The 21,248-nt window shown below is 34.8% G+C and overlaps 1 long non-coding RNA gene across 1 annotated transcript; it reads right to left on the bottom strand.

Annotated features, from left to right (window-relative positions):
* Positions 1 to 279: 279 nt before the first annotated feature.
* Positions 280 to 20,098, bottom strand: LOC125149569 (uncharacterized). The gene is made up of 3 exons (XR_007145970.1): positions 19,551 to 20,098; positions 13,248 to 13,287; positions 280 to 535 (listed from the first exon to the last, which is right to left on the bottom strand). It is a non-coding gene; the product is annotated as an uncharacterized LOC125149569 (long non-coding RNA).
* Positions 20,099 to 21,248: the final 1,150 nt, after the last annotated feature.

The raw sequence follows: 21,248 nt of genomic DNA, 5'->3' as shown, positions 1-21,248 counted from the left end.
CCTAAATATATATTGGAAACTACTATAAAGTGATGCAAAAATGTGTTTATGATGATTATAGCTGTGTTGGTATTATGGATACTTTTAATTCCATTTTTACTACTGTCTCAATTTTCTTTTTAAACTATAATTATGAATTCCTTTTAGAATATGAAAACATATACATAAAAGAAAAAATTGGAAAAATTGTTCAGTAATCACAGTCATTTTATTTATTCATTTTGTTTGGTACCAATGTTGTGGGAAATGTTCTGGTTTTGTTTATTCTGTTTTGTTTTGTTTTTTTTTTTCTGGAATGTCAGCACTTTGTAAAGATACTTCTGGTTATCTTCTTTATTTCTTCATAACCCAGTTAACCTGGAAACACATATTTTTACAAGTCTTTCTCTATTCTGTATAGAATGATAGCATATATCAAATGAATTTCAGGTTTAAAGGGAGAAGGTAGGAGTCCAACTGTAATGTTCAGATATAGACAGTAGTACAGTAGCTTTACGTTATGAAAAATTTTCTGGTCTTCCTCATTAGCTCCTACCTGTTTGATAGTGGAAAAAAATTCAATTATTTCTGATAACTTCAACTTAATTTAATCAGATATGTTTTCTTTAGGACATTCAGGTTTTGCCAGGATGAACCAAGTAAGTGAATTGGTGCCCTCCCCTTTCCTTCCACATCCACCCCCGCTGTGGCCTCTAACTGAACAGGGAAAGGAGCCACTATGAGATCACACTGCCTCCTCCGCCCCTTCCCACCCCATTTCTTTCCTCTGGGCACTGCTTGCTTTCCTACATGTAAGGCTAAAGCTACCTGGATGGTAGAACTTACTATCTAGTCTGGCTGAGAGACTTCCCTAGCTGGCTAATAGAAGCATCTATAACTTAGGCTTCTTTTTCCCCTGCCATACATCTCCACCAGGTTCAATTGGGCATGACTGCTTGACTGAGTTCCAGGTTTACGGAATGGCAACCCCCAAATTAGATTCCTTTACAGAGTTTTCTGTCCAGGATTGCCTAAACAGACACAGATACATTTAAAGATCACCTTAATTAATATACCAAGAACATATTAATATTTTCAAATCATTGCCATTTCACATGGAGTGATGACATTACTGTTAAGCATATACATATACCATGAAATGCCTAGGGGATTAAAATGAAAAACACCACTTGGGTTTGAAAGATATAAACACAATTACTATGCTGCTTGATTTTGACGGAAAACATATCTGGATTCCACGTTTACTTGGCTATATAAATACTTCCTGTAATAGCTGCTCTCCAAGAAGTATTCAACTTAACTCTCTAAAAATGTTATTTAAAACATACGAGTACAAAGGTGAAGATAACAAAGTCCTCTGACGGTGTAATTTCAGAGGTACCTAGTGGGATTTCTTTTCTTTTAGCTGTAATTATTGCTTTGAAATCTGTGATAACAGATCATGAGTTTTCTACTTTATATTCCTGAATTCGCACTTAACATCACATTAAGTCAGTCTGTTACTTCCTGAATAGCTGCGCAGCAACACTTTTACCAGGTGTACAAATCTTATTCTGTCACTGCCATCCTTTGACTAGTCTCTTGATGTTCATTGCAACACACATGATTGTTTCAGCTTTGTGGATTTTTCCTGAGTCTAATTTAGCTATTCTTCATGACTCATTATCTAGCAGTCACCACGACAATAAGTTATTGACCATTCACTCTGTGCAAAATCCTGTCCTATATAGTGAAAGACAGAGGGTTACAAGGGGAATAAAATACCTGTTCCCTCCTGTCAATGACATTACAATCTAATGGATTTTAAAAATCTCTGCTGTCTTAGTGTTTAGCCTGGTGCCATATCAGTTTCTGTTTCAGTACTGAGCACATCAGAAACTCACTATAATACCTTTTACTACACAGCAGAATCCGCTTTAAAGAAGATTAATTTTGACATTCTTCTCAGCTAATGATAATTCCAAAAGACTATTTAAGATTTCATGGATATAATTAGGACAATGCTTTGTGTCACTTTAGCATAATTTATCTGATAACGTTTTACATGTATACTATTAAATATATAGTATATGTATTATCTATACTGTATAAAATACGTATAAGATATATTTAATATATAAATATTTGTTTACATTTATATTTTATTTATTTTTACATAAGTATATATAAACTTGGTTTATATAGTTGATATGATTTTAATTTTTTAATTTTTAGTTATTTTTTAACGTTTATTTATTTTTGAGAGACAGAGATAGATAGAGTGTGAGCGAGGAAAAGCAGAGAGAGAGGGAGACACAGAATCTGAGGCAGGCTCCAGGCTCTGAGCTGTCAGCACAGAGCCTGATGCGGGGTTCAAATCCACAAACTGTGAGATCATGACCTGAGCTGAAATCCTACGCCCAACCGACTGAGCCACACAGCCACTCCATGTTTGTTTTTAATTTTTTAAATGTTCATTTATTTTTGAGGGAGAGAGAGAGAGGGTAACACAGAATCTGAGGCAGGCTCCAGGCTCTGAGCTGTCAGCACAGAGCCCAATGCGGGGCTTGAATTCATGAACCATGAGGTCATGACCTGAGCCAAAGTCAGATGCTCAACTGACTAAGCCACCCAAGAGCCCTAATTTTTATTTTTTTATGATGCTTTTAAAGTTGACGAAATCTAGGCTCACAGTAGATTCTTTGTTACTGTGTAATAAAAATTATTTTGGATGTATAGTAAGAATTTAGAGCTGACCCCTTTTATTTTCCGTTTTTTTAAAGAATTGACTTTATTAATGATAGTCTCATCTAGTGAAGAAAATTAAGTAAAGAGTAAAGCACCGTGGACCAGTCAAATAGGGATGCATGTCCCTTGTTGAGGAGTTTTCCATGTAGGATATTATAGCTGTCATATTTCTAGATACCATGACCTTTAGAAGACTTATGGCTTAGTTTAAAAATATGTATTGCATGCCTACTACGTTCCAGGCCCTATTCTTTGCCTGAGATATCAGAGATGGATGTTTTCTAATTAGATAGCAAAGAAAGACAAATAAACACGTATATATGAAATTCCAAGCATGTTGGTAGCTACAAAGAAGACATGCCTGGTGTTATGAGTGAAAGCTTTCAGCTAAAGGATACTGAATTGATATCTGAGCATTGAATAGAAGTTAACAAGACAAAGGAGGAGCAAGAATACACCAGGCAGGGGCGCCTGGGTGGCTCAGTTTGTTATGCCTCCCACTTCAGCTCAGGTCCTAATTTCAAAGTTTGAGAGTTGGAGCCCCACATAGGGCTCTGTACTAATAGCTCAGAGCCTGGAGCCTGCTTTGGATTCCTTCCCCTGCTCACACTCTGTCTCTCTCTCTCTAAAAAATAAATGAACATTAAAAAATAATGATAAAAAAAGAAGAACACATGAGGCCGAAGTGACAGCATATGTGGAAACCTTGATGGGGATGGAAAACGGTGTGAGAAAGGGTCCCTTGGGCTGGTGTCTACAGGGTGAGGGTGGTATGGTGAGTGGCGAGACAGAAGTATTCAGGTGCTGGACTGTAAGACATTGCAGGATTCTGCCCTAAGCCTTTATCCCGATAAATAGCCCTAAGCCTTTATCCCTCATGGTCCTGAAGCTAAAAACCTGTATCCTAAATTCAAGGATCAAATTCAAATATGAAGATGCTTATTATAAGGGTCTTCAGGCCCTAAATATGTCAATTAGGATATTAGAGCTATAAATAGACAACATATAGGGATGGGTAACTAATGATATATGACTTGATGTTCTATAAAAGTTTAGAGATTAGCATTTGGTACAGTTCATCTGAAACTGCAGAAATGGCTTAATGCAACAGGTGGGGTTTGAGGTAGATCCATTTGTAGATAAGTGATTGTTGGCTAGAGAAGGGTAAGGTGGGGACTCACAGTCTGAAAACGGATAGTTAGCATGCCTTTTCTAAAAGATGCTTTCTGCTGAGACATTGATGCAGAAGAGGGACCTATACAGACTAGTGAAAAAACTAAAACCTTTAATTAAGTGGAGAAACAACAACATAGTCTCCTCAGTATTAGGGAGCTATGGTATGGTACTTTGTAAAGTTTTTCTATACATTTTTCTGAATGAAATGAAGTGGAAAGAATCAGAGACAGAAGACTTAAAAGAATATAAAACACAGACATGAAGTAATGCAGATTTGCACTGTGCCGACAGCAGTGGTGAAGAAAATTCAAAGTAATTTCAAAATTATGACAAAGAATGGCTATAGAATATTTCAAAAATCTCTATACATTATTAATATTTACCAATTGCTTTTTTCATTGGTATCTTCATTTATAAATCTTCTCAGGAATGCTTAAAAGCCACCAGGCCTAAATGACTGTGTGTAAAATCAATCACAAATAATATTATTTATATTATGGTTACTGTGAAGAGTTTCATTAGTGTGAAAATAAATAAAATGTAATAATGTGACCAAAAATGTCATAAATATCTAGTAATAAAATGTTAAAATGTGAATTTTAAAATGTAATTAGTATGGTGTAACTTTAGTTCAAATTATAAAAATGTAAAAATATAAATACACTTCAGACTGTAGTAAATCTTTTTTTTTTAAGACAATAATAAAATAGAGCTTCAAACATCTTAGCATGAGATCTGGAACATGTGACATGCTCAATTAATTCTGAGAATAAAATAATGATGATGATGAAGATGATGATAATTCCATAGTTTCTAAAATGCCAAACACTTTTCAAGTTATTTTAGGGTTACCTATTATCTAACAGTTCCGATTTTTTTCTTTGTCTAGGTTGTTTCTGATTGTCTACATTTTTGATATACAGAAATGTATGTAGAATTCAAAACTGGGATATACTTATTTTTTTCAGCTAGAGGATAAATATGTACTGAAGAGAATAGTAAGTGTATTTAAATTTATTACATTGCACTTTAGAGACTAAATGGATTTTAGAAATCATCTAGCTAGCTCAGTGTCCTTTTTCCCTGATGAGGAAGGAAAATGAGGCAAAAAAACAAAACAAAACAATGAGGGTTTTTGCTTTTTTTTTTTCCAAGAGCACATAGCTCACAGCATGTGAGTAGAATCAATGTCTTGTTTTTAAGACAAGTGTTTAGGATGATCCTCTGCTTTAAGCAAAGCAAAATGATGGTGCTCCTGGGTGGCTCAGTCAGTTGAGCATCCAATTCTTGATTTCATCTCAGGTCCTGATCTCAGTTTGTGGGATCGAGCCCTGTGCTGGGCTCTGTGCTGACAACGCAGAGCCTGCTTGGGATTCTCTCTTCCTCCCTCCCTATCTGCTCCTGCCCTGTTTGCACACATGTGTATGCTCTCTCTCTCTCAAAATAAAGAAATAAACTTAAAAAAAAATAAAAGTGATAAAAATTTGCAAAGAACATACTTAGTTAAAGGGTCAATGAATATTTCCAGTACTTACTGTCTACCTTGGTTAAAACACTGTCAATGTATTCCTGCCGTTTCGACTTTTATTCTCATGTGACAAAGCTCCAATCACTTTTGAGGAAAGGTAGATATAAATGGTAATACTAACTAACCAACTATACTGGAAATGTAGGGGGTCAACTTAGATAATGGCTATTCAAAGCAATTATTTGTAACAAAAAGGTAACATCACAAAGACTTTATTGATGAGTACATACCAAATCCTTAAACAGGAAAATAAAATTTATTCTAACTATTAAAATATATCTCTTATACATGGGTTTATCCAGAATTTTCATATGTGAAGTAATGGACTTTTGCAAGTAATGGACTTGCAAAATATGTGGCAAATATATGTGGATAACAAAGTTTTCTGAACCCTTCAATGTAGAGTGCACTATCTATATTTTTTTTAATTGCAAACATTCTCTTTGTAAGATGTTATTCTGTCTTCTACATTTAAAAAGTTAAATGGTGCATAATACATTATTTCTGTTTCTCATGCAAAAATGATCGTAAAAATCCAACAAATTAGGATACATATTTGCAATAATATTTAGAGCTCTTTGTTTTACTTAGAAAATAGACCATACTGTCTTTCAGAACTATAGCTTTTATTTGATATGGAACTATAGACCTTATTCAATTGAGACACATTTGATATTTTCTAATTATATCATATGAAGGTACAGCTGTCTATAGGCACGGGTTGTGTGTTAAACCTTGAAGAATGTACAATAGCTTAACACTATGCTGAAAGAACATCCAGTTACTTAATATCTCATCTTTATACTTCGAATACTATTATTGCTGTGGCTTGCTCACTAGCATTCAATCTTAAAAAGATAAAGGGTGTCCAGGCTGAGTTATTCCTTGGTTTAACCATTTTTGAAGCATTTTAGAATGCCCTCTGATCATTATAGTTCATATCCTTGCAGAGATCAAAATCGGTTCAGAGAACACCTTTGCAGTTCTTTTTTTTTCCCCACGAGGTAATTTCAAACAGTATGTCTTTAGGCTGTGAAGTGTTGAGGGTTTTTTCTTTTTTTGGCCCCACATTGAAAAATAATTTTTAGAAGCAAGAAAAATAAGTTAACTTCGTGGTAGCAATATTTTACTCTGTAACAAACTGACAACTTATGACCATTGTTAGTTTTTCGGGAGTAGATATTCTTGAAGATTGTAGTTACTATTCCTATTTTTGTTTTCAAATGCTTGATCGACATTTTAATTTGTCAATGCAAAAATTCTGGGTAACTTAAAATCACACTACTTATTTTTTTCCTGATGTTATCAGAAACTCAACTCTTTCTTTATACTTTATAATTACTTTTCTGACATTTTCTATATTCTCAAAACCAAAACAATGCCTTTTAAAAATAGAACATTTTACATTTTTTTATTATGAAAATGCCAAGAGGGTATAGATTGCTTAACAAAGGGCAAAATAAGAGGCATGTGTAAAATTATTTATTATAAGAATCTTAGAGAAAATTGAGTCTTTCAAACTCATATTAAAGTGTGGTCAGGATATTATGTAATCTAACTATTTCATTACCTGTGCGTTCTACTTATAAATAAGTGAATCTACTTAAAATAGATTGATATTATTCCCAGGGATCAAATTTGTCATAACTTTAAGAAGTTGTTACTACATTTGTAACTGATGCATCAGTACATTTTAATGCCAATTTGCATTTCTTCACTAAGCCTCTATTATCTACATGATTTATTTCAAGGTTTATTGTCCTATCATTAACTATAAGTATACTTCAACGTTAGTCAGCATGAATCACATCTATACAGTTTATGTTAGATTTGATCAGATTCAGTAGAAGTCTTCTCAGTGACATTAGACCAGAGACAAATCATTGACGTCAACATTTTCCAGAAGTGCAGAATATATTGGTTTTGGCTTCTGGCGGGAGACTGTATGTCACACTCTTAATTTCAGTTACCATTCAGATAAGAGTGCCTTACACCAGCCTGAATTAAAGAGCAAGATAAGCCAGATTTATAGGTTGATAGAAGAAAATTATTTATATAAAATCTGGAAATAATTAGTGTGTTCCAACATCATGAGTATGACCAGGTAATACTGGGATGACAGTTACATCAGTGTGTATGTCTGAATTCAGCAGTAGTGGGAGGGTCCACTTACCATCTTTGGATTCATGCTCTTCACTGAACAATCATTCAAATCAATAAAATGATTGATTTGATGGCATGGAAAGGGATGAAAAAATGCCAGTAGCTTCCTATATATTCCCAACATTGAGGGTGTGTGTGTGTGTGTGTGTGTGTGTGGTATAATGGGAAAAAAAGTAGTTGGGAACAAGGAGAGGATAGAGAAAACATGTTGGGTCAGTGATCCTACCATGTCATATACAAGATTTCAGTGATATTTTCTAATACCTTAATGTCAGTGAGAGTCTAATGGCACAGTGATAGAAAATGGAATTGCTCATCTACTAAAAACAAACTTCAATATTATATTCTGTTTAAAAGAAAAGTATCCATTTCAGTTACCAAAAGGCGAGTTTAGTGTGAATAAGAATCCTCTTTTGTAAGAGAGAATGGAGTACCTTCTGTGCTTGAATGCACATTCAAGAATGGAGAATCCCTCCTCAAATGCCAGTTTACCTTAGGCAGAAGTTGGAAAGAGTCTAAAGCAAGAGTGGAATAAAGACTCAACCATTCACTAGGCATGAACTCTGAAAAACATTAATTATTCAGAAGGAACTGACATTGAATAGAAAATGGTTTAAGCTTCTCTTTGTATATTCCAGCCTTATAAAAGCAAACTGAATTGTGTCTTATTAAAACATTAATAGAATGGGGTGTCTAAGGACTTTTAAACATGTTTTATTTATTCAAAAGATATATTCAAAATCTTCCAACAATTTCTATTTTACTCAGAGCAAAAGCCAAAGTACATACAAAGGCCTACCGAGTCCTGTATCATGTGGTCCCCGTCACTGTTAAGACTTCATCTTTCCGTATTTGTCCCTTCAACTCACTTGACTTCAAGCATGCATGGCCTTCTTGTTGTTTATTGATACACACAACATGTTACTGCTCAGGACCTTGTTCTCATTCCCTCTTTCTGGGATGCTATTTGTAAGCCTATTATTTTCCTCATTCCCTATATTCTTCAAAGTTTTTTGAACTCATTAAGGCCTACTCTGACCAACTGCAGAGTAACTGCAACTCATCTCCTCATCTTGACCATGTTATATTTCTCAACATGTGCCAGCTTATAACAAGCAATGTGCTTTTCTTATTCATCATGTTTTGGTTGATAATTTCTTAGTTTTTTAATATATTTTTACTATCTGACGACTAGAATATCAGTTCTACAAAGGTACAGTTTTTTCTCTTTTTAATTATTTTAACTTATATATCTCAAGCACTTATAAAAGTGCCTAGCACAGGGGCAGCTGGGTGTATCAGTCAGTTGAGCACCTGACTTCAACTCAGGTCATGATCTCATGGTTCGTGTGTTCAAGCCCCACATCGGGCTGTCTGCTGTTGGTGTGGACCCTGCTTCAGATCATCTGTCTCCCTCTCTTTGCCTTTCCCCACTTGCAGTCTGTCTCTCTCTCTCTCTCTCTCTCTCTCTCAAAATTAAACATTTTTTAAAAAAGTGCTTAGCACATAGTAAGCACTCAATAAATAGTCATTGAATGAATTAATTCTAATACATATTATATATATATATATATATATATATATATACACACACACACACACATATATATATATGAGTTTGGTTGACACACAATGTTACATTGGTTTTGGTTGTACAATACAAGGATACAATAAGTCTATACCTTATGCTATGTTCATAAGTATAGCTTATGTCCCCATTCATCACCATTACAGTATCATTGACTATATTACTTATGCTGTGACTTTTATTCCTATGACTTATTCATTCCGCAACTAAAAGTTAATATATACCATTCCCCTTTATTCATTTTGCCCAACCCTCCCTCCTCTTCCCATCTGGCAACCATCAGTTTGTTCTCTGTATTTATAGGTCTGATTCTGCTCATCGTTGGTTTAAACATTTATTTTGTTTTGTGCCTTCAGATTCCACATATGAGTGAAATCATGAGGTATTTGTTTTTCTCAGCCTGACTTATCTCACTTAGCACAATACCTTCTAGGCCCATCCATATTGTCTCAAATGGCATAATCTCATTCTTTTTATGGCTGCATAATATTCCATTGTGTGTGTGTGTGTGTGTGTGTGTGTGTGTGCATACCACATCTTCCTTATTTATTTTTCTATTGATGGAAACTGAAGTTGTTTCCATATGTTGGCTATTTACAAATTATATTGTTAAAAAAAAGCCCTAGAAAGATTTCAAATGAGGGTTTAAGAATTAAATGATTCAAACAGAACTCTTTTGTCTGTGTGGGAGAATGAGTGTTCTTTCCTCCCTCATTCTTTGGTACATCATTCAGGAGAAGGCAATGATCACCGTGACCCCTTCCACAAACTTCCTCGATGGTCTGTGCTCTTAACTCTTGCCATTGTTAAATGCCCCTAAGAATGCTCTGTGAAAGGCAAACTTTAATTGACCCAGTCAAGATCCCTGTAATATTTTCTTTCTGGCCTCATTCATGTCTGGGATTCTTGTGTCAACATTTCAGACAAAGCTAGACTTTTTCAATAGTTTCCCCCCAGAATCATGACCTATCTCTACTGGACAACATAGAACCCCTCTTGCCCTCTCTGCATTTGATAAAATGCCTAACAAACAAAGAAACAAATGCACATGCATTAAAATCTGATCAGAGTGCACTTTTATGTTCTGCCAGTTCTCTCCTCCCTTTGCTTTTTTAAAAGCCATGAAAACCTCATATTTCTAAGGCACAGTGTTTCCAGCAAACAGCAAATATGGGTTGCAGGATGACTGAGATGGAAGCACAATCTATGTCATAAAACACACTAACTGATGCCAAGTAGAATTAAGATGCCTATTATGCCTACCTGCATAATACTTGAGAGTGTGACTCTTCTACATACAAGCATTCAGTGGTAAAATAAGTTCACAGAAGCCCACAAGCACTATTTGTTAGAAACCCACAAAGCTGTTACAGTGGCAAAGAGTACTCTAGAACCTTATATTTGTATTTAAAACACAAAATTTATACATATCTTTGTCATTTGGGGGCAAACAGGTGAGAGCTTACCTTTCTTCAGAGGATGATCCTCATTGTAACTAGATCTATTTCCAAAATCTGTGATAATAACCCTTCACCATATTATTCCCACATAGGCTTTCTAGGCTTCTTTTCTTTTCTTTTAAATATTTTTTTTAATTTTTTTTTCAACGTTTATTTATTTTTGGGACAGAGAGAGACAGAGCATGAACGGGGGAGGGGCAGAGAGAGAGGGAGACACAGAATTGGAAACAGGCTCCAGGCTCTGAGCCATCAGCCCAGAGCCTGACGCGGGGCTCGAACTCACGGACCGCGAGATCGTGACCTGGCTGAAGTCGGACGCTTAACCGACTGCGCCACCCAGGCGCCCCTCTTTTAAATATTTTTTAATGTTCATTTATTTTTGAGAGAGAGAGAGATAGAGAGAGAAACAGAGCATGAGTGAGGGAGGGGCAGAGAGTGAGGGAGACACAGAATCCGAAGCAGGTCACAGGCTCTGAGCTGTCTGTGCAGAGCCCTACGCGGGGCTCAAACTCATGAACTGTGAGATCATGACCTGAGCTGAAGTCGGACGCTTAACCAACTGAACCACCCAGGTGCCCCTCTAAGCTTCTTGTATGGATCTAATTCTGTCTCTTTATGCTAAAAGAAAGCATGTGAAGAAGATGAAGATTATTTTTCCCATGTGGAGCTTCAGAGGCTAAGCTAGAATGATCATCTGAGTTGATACTGGAGAATATTCCCAATGTGTCCACTATTTCAGTCATGAAAAGTCTTTTGGAAATTTAATCACCTTTAACATATTTCTTTTGAACCTGTTACTCCATATGTGGGAGTCTATCCTACATCCACACACCCAAGACACGCACATAATATTAGCAACTGTTTTCCTATTTAGGTTCCTGGTTCCTCTTATAAAAGTCAATGTAAAGAAGAGAGATGACTTTCTTATGCAAGCAGGGCATGAATATTTATTCATTTATTATTTGTTTGTTTATTTTTTATTTTTTATTTTTTTTTAATTTTTTTTTTCCAACGTTTATTTATTTTTGGGACAGAGAGAGACAGAGCATGAACGGGGGAGGGGCAGAGAGAGAGGGAGACACAGAATCGGAAACAGGCTCCAGGCTCTGAGCCATCAGCCCAGAGCCCGACGCGGGGCTCGAACTCATGGACCGCAAGATGGTGAGATCGTGACCTGGCTGAAGTCGGACGCTTAACCGACTGCGCCACCCAGGCGCCCCTGTTTATTTATTTTGAGAGAGAGAGAGAGAGAATGCAATTGAGGATAAGGGTGGAGGAAGAGAGAGAAAAAATCTTAAGCAGGCTCCAGCCTCAGCACAGAAAGCTATGCGAGGCTTGATCCACAATCATGGGATCATGACCTGAGCTGAAATCAAGAGTTGGACGCTCAACTGATTGAGCCATCCAGGTGTCCCAGAGTAGGAATATTTTAAATGCCCTATCTGTATGAAAATACATTTCCTAAGACTATACTTTATGTCCTATAGTGCTTGTTTTTCAGTGAGGAGGAAAGAGATAGAAATGTTACCACTTAGATATAATTTACTAGAATAATAGAAATAGAAATAGAGGCTTACTGGGTAGAGTAAAGTAAATAAAGAAAACTTAATCAAAAAGCAGTCAGGAAAGAAGAAAAAAAGAAACAAAATGTTGTAAGTGTAAATTCCAAACTAAAATGGCATAATAAACTTCAATATATCAGCAACCAATTTAAATTTTTAAAAATAAAACTTACTTCTCCTGTTAGAATAAAAAGACTTAGATTGGATTTTTAAGAACTCAGCTTTTCACTGATTATAAGTGATATACTTAGTAAAATAATGCATAATGTTTGAAGATAAAAGGGATTTAAAAGATATATTTGTAAAATATAAATAAGTTAGAGATAGGTAGTATGATGAGATTCTATGGAATTTCATATTAAATAAATGAGTATATGAAAATATAATATTAATTGAAATGTAGCATAAAACAAGATGATTTTATTATATTTATATATGCAGTTTTTGTTCTTATGTGTCCTTTCTGTTAATATATATATTATGTATATATGTATATTATGTATATATATATATATATATATATACACACACACATATATACACACACACACACACACACACACATACTTTGTGGCACATAGTAATATAAACTCATGAATGGGAAATGTACATACATTTATGGTAGTGATTGTTTGCGGGGAGGGAGGGTTGCGTATTTGACTGCAAAGTGGAATGAAGTGTATTTCAAATCTATCTGATAACTTACATTGACAAAATAGTAACACTTAGTAATTTTGGCAGATGGATAAATGGATATATACAAGATTTTCTTCATGAATTTCTCTGTTTTAAACATTAAAATAGGGATATCTGGGTTTGCTCAGTTCGTTGAGCTTCTGACTTCAGCTCAGGTCGTAAGTTCAAGCCCCACATCAGGCTTGATAGCATCACCCTGTCAACACAGAGCCTGCATCGGATCCTCCGTCCTCATCTCTCTCTGCCCCTCTCCCACTCACGCTCTCTTTCAAAAAATGAATAAAACACTAAAACATTAATAAAAATAAATACTTGAATTCATCATGGTAAGTCTGATATGGTTATACCTCTTCACGTTCTGCAATTCTTTAATACACTCTTCGAAACCTGTAAAAGACAGAGCAAACTATTCAGTTAACTCCCGTATATCCTTTAAAATGCTTTTCTGGAATCACTTCTTTTTAGAATTCTTTTTGTCCCTGTATCAGTTTTCACTATTTTGTGAAATGACCAAAACCCCAATTCAACTGGCTTGAACAAAGAAAAAGAAGGTAAGAAAAGAATATATCAGTCTGAGTAACTTGGAGTAATTGAAGCATTAAGGAAGAATCTGGCTTTAGGCAAAGCTGCATTCAGGGTTATGCATTCATAGGATTGCTTCTTTCTGTCTTTTGGCTCTACCTTCTGTTCTTTTGAGTTGATTTCTAAATATCTCCACTATGCTCATAGATGTTTGAGGAAAACTGATATTCGCTAAGCTTCAAATCAATTGCAAAAGAAATAATAACAAGAGTCTGCATTGGGTGCCAGCCAAATTCCCTTTGAAGCCAACTGAGAAACTGGGGAAAAGCCCAGTTCACTGGTTTCAGTAGGGGCAATCTGTGGCCTAACGACAGGAACATTCTGAAGGTACCGTCCTCAGGACTTTGACTGAGCTACTTCTTTGTGTCTTATTTTCCCCACCCATTTAACAACCTCCATGATAGTCCTCCATAGTAAATAACTTACAAGACCTTGACTCAGGGTTGGCTTCTTGGGAATCACACATAACACAGGATGTGTGGATGTGCACATAATCGTAAGGCATTTTGCTGAAGCAGGAGTGAGATCAACCAACCTGAACCACACCAATGAAGAGTATGAATGGGGTTATCTCTTAAGCAAAACTTGGGAGTCCAGTTTCAACAGACTTATTATAGCTATATTAATAGGACTTGAAATTGGGTAATGTAATCCTTCACCAATGTGCTTATTTAAAATGTTGACTCTTTGGTTTCTTAGCCTTTCCACATAAAGTTTGTGTATAGGAATATGATTGACTTTTGTAAGTTGACCTTGAATTCTACCATCCATCTTGATTCATGTATTAATTCTAGGAGATTTTTTGTAGATTCTTTGTGATTATCTACACAGACACTTGTCACCCATGGATAAAAACACTTCTCCCACTCAAAGCAACATGTTTACTTATTTTTCTTGCATTCATGTGCTGCCTAGTACTTCTAACCTTTAAGGTAAGTCTAATATCCTTGGCATAGTTCAAAAGATCCTGCTTAGGTTTCCAACTCTACTTTGCATTCTGTCTCTCTTAAATGAAATGAAGCTCTTAGTGCCTCAAAAGTTCCAGATTAATCTCACCTCCAAACTGTCTTTTCAGCAGTTTTTTCTTCCTGCAACTCCCCTTTCCTTGCCCAACTGTCACCTAGTTAGCTACTATTCATCCTTGGGCCTTAGCTTCCTTCAGATGACTTTCTTTGAGCATCTCACTGTAGGGAGGACCTTCTCCTATTGCTACCTAATGACCATGTTCATAGCACTTAACATAGTTGTCATTACTTGTTCAATATCCATTTATTCATGATACTATTTTCATTTGGGCAGAGACTACATCTATCTGCTTTACTCCTCCATTTCTAATACCTAACACAGCTAGCAGCTAGAAAATGGACGCTTTTTAAATATTTCTTGAATAATTGAATGAATACTATGTAATTTAATAATAATAATATATATATATAAGTTGATTACTGCAGTAATTAAACTCTGAGATATAAAAATATACTTCTTCTTCTTTATAAATGTACATATCTGGGATATCAGATTAATAAAATCCAGCCAAAGCAGCTTGAATAATCATTGTCATTACCAGCAACAGCACAATTTTGCCAACTACTATTTATTGAGTACATTCCATATAATAGGCATAATAATAGGTATTTTACAAGCACTTTATTATTTATCAGTTATAACAATCCAATTTTAGTTACTGTAATCTCCTCTTGCCATTTAACTTAGCAAAAATGTCCACATATTGGGAAATTTGAAGTGGCTCTTTGAATTTTACAAATGAGATAAAATGCACATCACTGGTGAAATACAGCTATTTCAGTATGAACATGCAAATTTATAAATCCAGAGACATTCAAAGTTAAGACAATTCTATATTCAACAATTATTTATAGTTGGTCTCTTAGCCATTAAGACATTGTCCTTTTCCCAATTAAAGCTGTGTGTCAACAAATATGTCAATGATTCTAAAATAAATCAAACAATTATAAGCAACAGTGTAGGCAAATGTGTCTGGGGGTTTGGGAGAAAGATTAGTTCTGAAGTCTTTTAAGAGGGGACAACTTTCAGGAATATCCTTAACTGACTGTGAAAGGAAAATATTTGCTAAGCATAATGTAAAATAAAGAATGAAAATAATGATATTAATAAGTTTTTCAAACTCTATTCTCCTACCTCTTTGATAATTAAATGATAGGAAGTGGAGCTTCTCTTGTTCTTTGTTAGAAAGAGGTGAAAACTCACCCTTAGTGAATTTTTCTTATTTTATTTCATTTAAAAAACATTTTTTAAATGTTTATTTATTTTTGAGACAGAGAGAGAGAGATGGAAAGAGAGAGAGAGAGAGAGAGAGAGAGAGTGTGTGTGTGTGTGTGTGTGTGTGAGCAGGAGAGGGGCAAAGAGAGAGAGAGACACAGAATCTGAAGCAGTCTCCAGTCTCTGAGCTGAGCCTAGCACAGAGCCCAATGTGGGGCTTAAACTCATGAACCATAAGATCATGACCTGAGCCAAAGTCGAAAACTTAATCAACTGAACCACCCAGGTGCCTTGAATTCTTATTTTAGATTAGCACTTACTATATTAATACCATGCAGATATTCCCTTTATATTTCCCAGAAAACGCAGGTAGTCAAAAGAAAGATATTTCTAGTAATTTTGAGATATGGTCCTATATTCCTATCTTTATCTTTATTTTTAATATACTTTAAATGTTACAATTTCACCATTGGATGGCAATATTGCTTATTATTTCCCCTTTGGTATTCTTATAAGCATTTAACTGCAGAGGAAAACCTGACATTGCCTAAGAATTAAGATTTTTTAGTCAATTTTATTTCTTTTTTTTTGCATTATTTTATTTCACATGTTATAATGAAAATATATGCAAATGATGTTGCCTTCTAGACTGTTAATGTAGATACAGTTAAGAAGTTAATAAGTACAATATTCGCCTTTCTGGGTGGAAGATGAAATTATATGTCTTATGCTGAACCTGATTCTACTCCTAATTTGATGTTATGGTGGAATAATCTGTGCCCCAGTCCTCTCAGAGGCAAAAATTCCTACAACTAAGGGCCATATGAAAAGATGGTCAATGATCATTTCCTATGAATCATTAGGATCTCACACTCCTGAAAAGTACATTTGCTCAGTATGTATTGTTAAAATGGTTTGAATTAGTGGACATAAATTTCAAAGAAGAAAAGTTATGATATGTTTCTCTAAAGCTGTAATTTATGTTCTGATTTGTAAATCACCTATCACATTTTACCTGGTCTTCAAAATAGCCCAAATGTAGCTAACCATGCAGATGTTAAACACTTCTCAGAGGAAAAACGTGATTTCATAGAATATTATGGTAGCCTACCATTCATAAGAAAGGGAAGAATAAGAATTGTTACAAAATATCTCTGAGTGATGCCTGGGTGGCTCAGTCTGTTAAGCATCCAACTCTTGATTTTGGCTCAGGTCCTGATCTCACTGTTCATGAGATCAAGCCCTGTGTCAGGCTCTGCACTGACAGAGCAGAGCCTGTTTGGGATTCTCTCTCTCCCTTTCTCTCTGCCCCTTCCCTGCTCATGCTCTCTCTCTCTCTCTCAAAATAAATCAATCAACATTTTTTGAAAATATCACCAAATATATAGAAGGCTAATATGACACTTTCATCAATTTAGCAATAATTTGTATTACAAGTAGATTAGAATAGAAAGTTATGATCTTATCCATAGTCCATGACAAAAACATATTCTTTCTATGCATTTCCATTTGTGGAGTATAGTTATTTATAATTAGAATTCATTAAGGAATTTTAACTAGTTGTGTTTCATTGTGACTCCCGGTTGCAGACTACTTACAGACTGCATAGAGATGTTTATTTATATAAAAACTATTTTTTTCAAAGTAATATCTATTATTTATCTTAATTTAGTAATGTAGTCATGCATGTTCAATGTGTCTAAGCCTTCTAAGTAAATTGTGTAAATTTGTATAATTTTATCTTTTTTTTTAAAAATTTTTAACATTTATTTATTTTTGAGACAGAGAGATACAGCATGAACGAGGGAGGGTCAGAAAGAGGGAGACACAGAATCTGAAACAGGCTCCAGGCTCTGAGCTGTCAGCACAGAGCCCGACGCGGGGCTCGAACTCACAGTCTGTGAGATCGTGACCTGAGCCGAAGTCGGCCGCCCAACCGACTGAGCCACCCAGGCACCCCTAATTTTATCTTTTAAAATTAAACATTGAGACTAAGATCATTTCCTCAATTGATAAATCACCTGATCTCCTGATATGTTCATAGTTTACTTTTATTTATAATAGTATTTCATAAAGTTCAAAGCATATTTTAATAAATATAAAATTAGTTCATTATTCTTCCATTCTGCTTACTAAAATTTCTTTCATTATGTTGGAATACATGTCAGTCTCCATGTAAACCATTTCAGTCTAGAGAAGACAGTAGATTGGGATAGATCAGACAAGGCCCAGTCTAGGACTCGAGTACTCTTTTATCATTACATGCTGAAGAGTCCACATACTATGATCACCATATTAACTGTATGTCTATTGAAAGACCTGATGCTGTGTAACATAAAATTTCACCATTGTTTTATAAAAATTTGTCACATAAGCACTTATTATTATTATTTGTAAATCATGAGTAAAGGATCTCTATATCTAGTAGCACTAGGAAAATCATCCCGGTATATTTATATGGAATCACATTGCTTTATAATATTTAACACTTTAGAGCATCAATACTTCTAGTACTAGGTCAGTACTCTGAATACATTCAGAACAAATGAGAATCCATAGCTTCGATGGTCCCAGAGTCAAACATTATGAAATATTCATGGTCCAGAGTTTGGCTTGGAAAGTAAAATATAAGTTGGGCCCATTTTCCAGGGTGAAGTTTTCATAAAATTAGAGATAATCATGTTCTGTAAATAGTTTTACATGTGTTGTATTTTAGAAGCACAGGCTTTAGCTTTCTGTATAAGCCCATAAAGTCTTTAAGTTTTGCAATTTTTTTGTCTTGACAATTCAAGAGCAAAGCACCATAACTTCACCACTGCCTCCATTTTATCATCTAATTCTTCCTACTGAAATATATTCTTTTAATTCTTCTTTATCTCAAATAATGTTAAATAATGAGACAGTGTTTTTAAAATAATCCACATCTCTTCATATGAAAATTTCTGTTTTCTATTTGATGAATAATACACTCATCTTTTAGTAAAAATAATAGGATTCTAAATGAAAATTCAGTCATTTAAAAATATATAGCTTTGCCAATTCTGCTAAAACTAAAGGCAGATTTTTATGAAAACTGTGACTCATGCAGTAATAATTAAAATAAAAATATTACATATTTTATAAAGCTCATCTCTGATTCAGCAAATGGCAAATAACTTCCTTAGGTAGTAAAATGGGTACAGAGAACTTTGTAGTATTCACTTTTTAAAGAAAAACTAATTCTTCCAGGACATCATTTAACAAATGGCATTGCAGTTATTTAAATTCTATTTTCATGTGCATGAACTGAAAGCGACAAGAGAAATAGCAAGAGTAGCCTATTTTTATGAGTGGGAAGAAGAATTAGATTTCCATGCAGAGATCAGTGCAGTGTTTTGAATTGAAACAGATTCTAGGGAAAATAATTATTGGATACATTGCTATGGTAAGGATATATGCAAAGTTCTATTTGCCCTCTGTGACTCACGGTGACCTGAAATGTTCTCCTGTTCTTTTTGAGTTGTGATGACCTTGCTGGCACCAAGCTCCTTGGATCTCATTTCAATGAAAATGCACAAGTTGATTACCTAATGTCAATGATAATAAAAAAGATTTCGCCAGTTGGCTATTTATGGCTCAGGAAACTATCTGCAAACACAATTAAACACTTCATTTAAAACTTTATATCAATTATTAAAAACCAACAGAGTTGCTGTGATAGCATCATACCACACAGAATCAAAGACTTTGTTAGGATTAATTTCTTGAATCATAAATAAATGAGTAAAAAGAGATGACAGGACTACTCGAAATGTTTAAACTTTCCAAAACTAAATAAAATCTTTTACCTGCTTGATGATTACAGCACAGACCAAATGTCTTCATTTAGAAGCCATCAACATTTACTTGCAGAATTTCACCATAGAAATTTCAGGGGAAAGTAATTATAGAGGTAATTTCAATTTAAAGCCACATAGGGAAGTAATTAAGGGTAATAATATCTGTAGCCTCTAAACAAAGATATAGAAAATAGACCCTGTATCTTATTTAAATGAAAGAGGTTACAAAGAAAATAGCAGTGAATGCGGCTTTAAGGTAAGGAAAACCACAGTATTAATAAAACATCTATTTCCAGATATACGTCACACAATTATGTGTGGCAAGATTGTGCTGTGGTGTTTTCCAGAAATATTTTTCAGATATGCTACGGATACACATAAATAGGTTACGTATCTTGTTTAATATATTGCGCTCAATGTTAGTTTTGGTCTGATGGCTCCAGTCCTCTGATTTCACATTTCAAGGACTCTTTTCTAGCTTTCAAGTTAAGTTTGCAGACCTTAGTCTGGTGTTCAAAGAAGAGAAGGCATGAGGATAGAAAGAGAGTTTAAGGAGGAAGAAATAATAATAAAGACAGTTCAGTAGTAACAATAGTATGATTCATGGTTATTTGGATTGGGAGGCAGCATTACTGGAATGCTTAAGAAATCATCTTAGCAACCAGAGAATGTTGGGTTCAGATGCCAGCTTCACAATTTATAGGGAGCATGATTTCAGTGAATAATTTAAATCTCTTTCTTCATTTTTAATTTGTAATAATAATTTCAAATAGTTTCTTAATCCTTAATTTGATATAATAAAATCAAATTTCACTTCAAGTTACTATAATGATAACGGAGATATTATATTTACAGTTTTTTGCACAATGCTTGATTTGTACTTGGTAAACTTTTAATGATTATTTATTAGTATTATCCAAAGCTCCCTAACAATCTTTCCTTAGGAAATCTTCTTTTCCCACTTCTAGTTTTCCCTATTCCTATTCATTATGATCCAATGATTCTGCACAAATGAGAGATTGATGGGTCTACTGGCTGTGTTATGTCTTTCTCACTCTTTTTATTTCTATCATGGTCTCCCTACGTATATATTTCTATTTCTATCTCTCTTTCTGCTCCTTCTTATTCTTAGAAACATTGCTGTGCCTCCATTTTCACACACTGCAACCTCCAGATACTTCAAGATGTTGTATTCTCATGTTTGCATGTGTATTCATGTGCCAAGTATCATGGGCGTACAGGTTCACAATTAAGTATCCTTCACTCTCAGGGAAAGAAGTCCAGAGAAGACCATTGAGGGAGGTTCACAGGACAGCTTTTAGCTAGATTATGGGAGATAGGTAGCATTGAAGGTTATGCAAGGAAGATTAAAAGGGGATTAATACTGTCTTCAGATCTGCAAAGGGATTTTTTATAAGAAGAGAGTTGATCTATGTTATAACAGAGAACTAATGTGTCACCTGTAAATCTGTAGAGGGACAGTCAGGAAGCAGATTTCAGCTTGGTGAAAAGACTATGCTGATGATTAAGCCAGGTAGTACTAGAAAATCCTCTTTCGTTACCTAGAGGTCAGCTTATGCTTGAACCAGTCAAGGGGAAACTCATTTGTCATCCATTTGTCAAAAAAATCCCTCCCTTGAAGATACACAAGACTGCAATAGATGGTGTATTAGTTTCATGTAGTTGCTGTAATAAATTACCACAAAA

This window comes from Prionailurus viverrinus, chromosome D3, assembly GCF_022837055.1.
Source record: "Prionailurus viverrinus isolate Anna chromosome D3, UM_Priviv_1.0, whole genome shotgun sequence".
NCBI lineage: Eukaryota > Metazoa > Chordata > Mammalia > Carnivora > Felidae > Prionailurus > Prionailurus viverrinus.
This window is presented reverse-complemented; position numbering and strand designations above follow the sequence as displayed.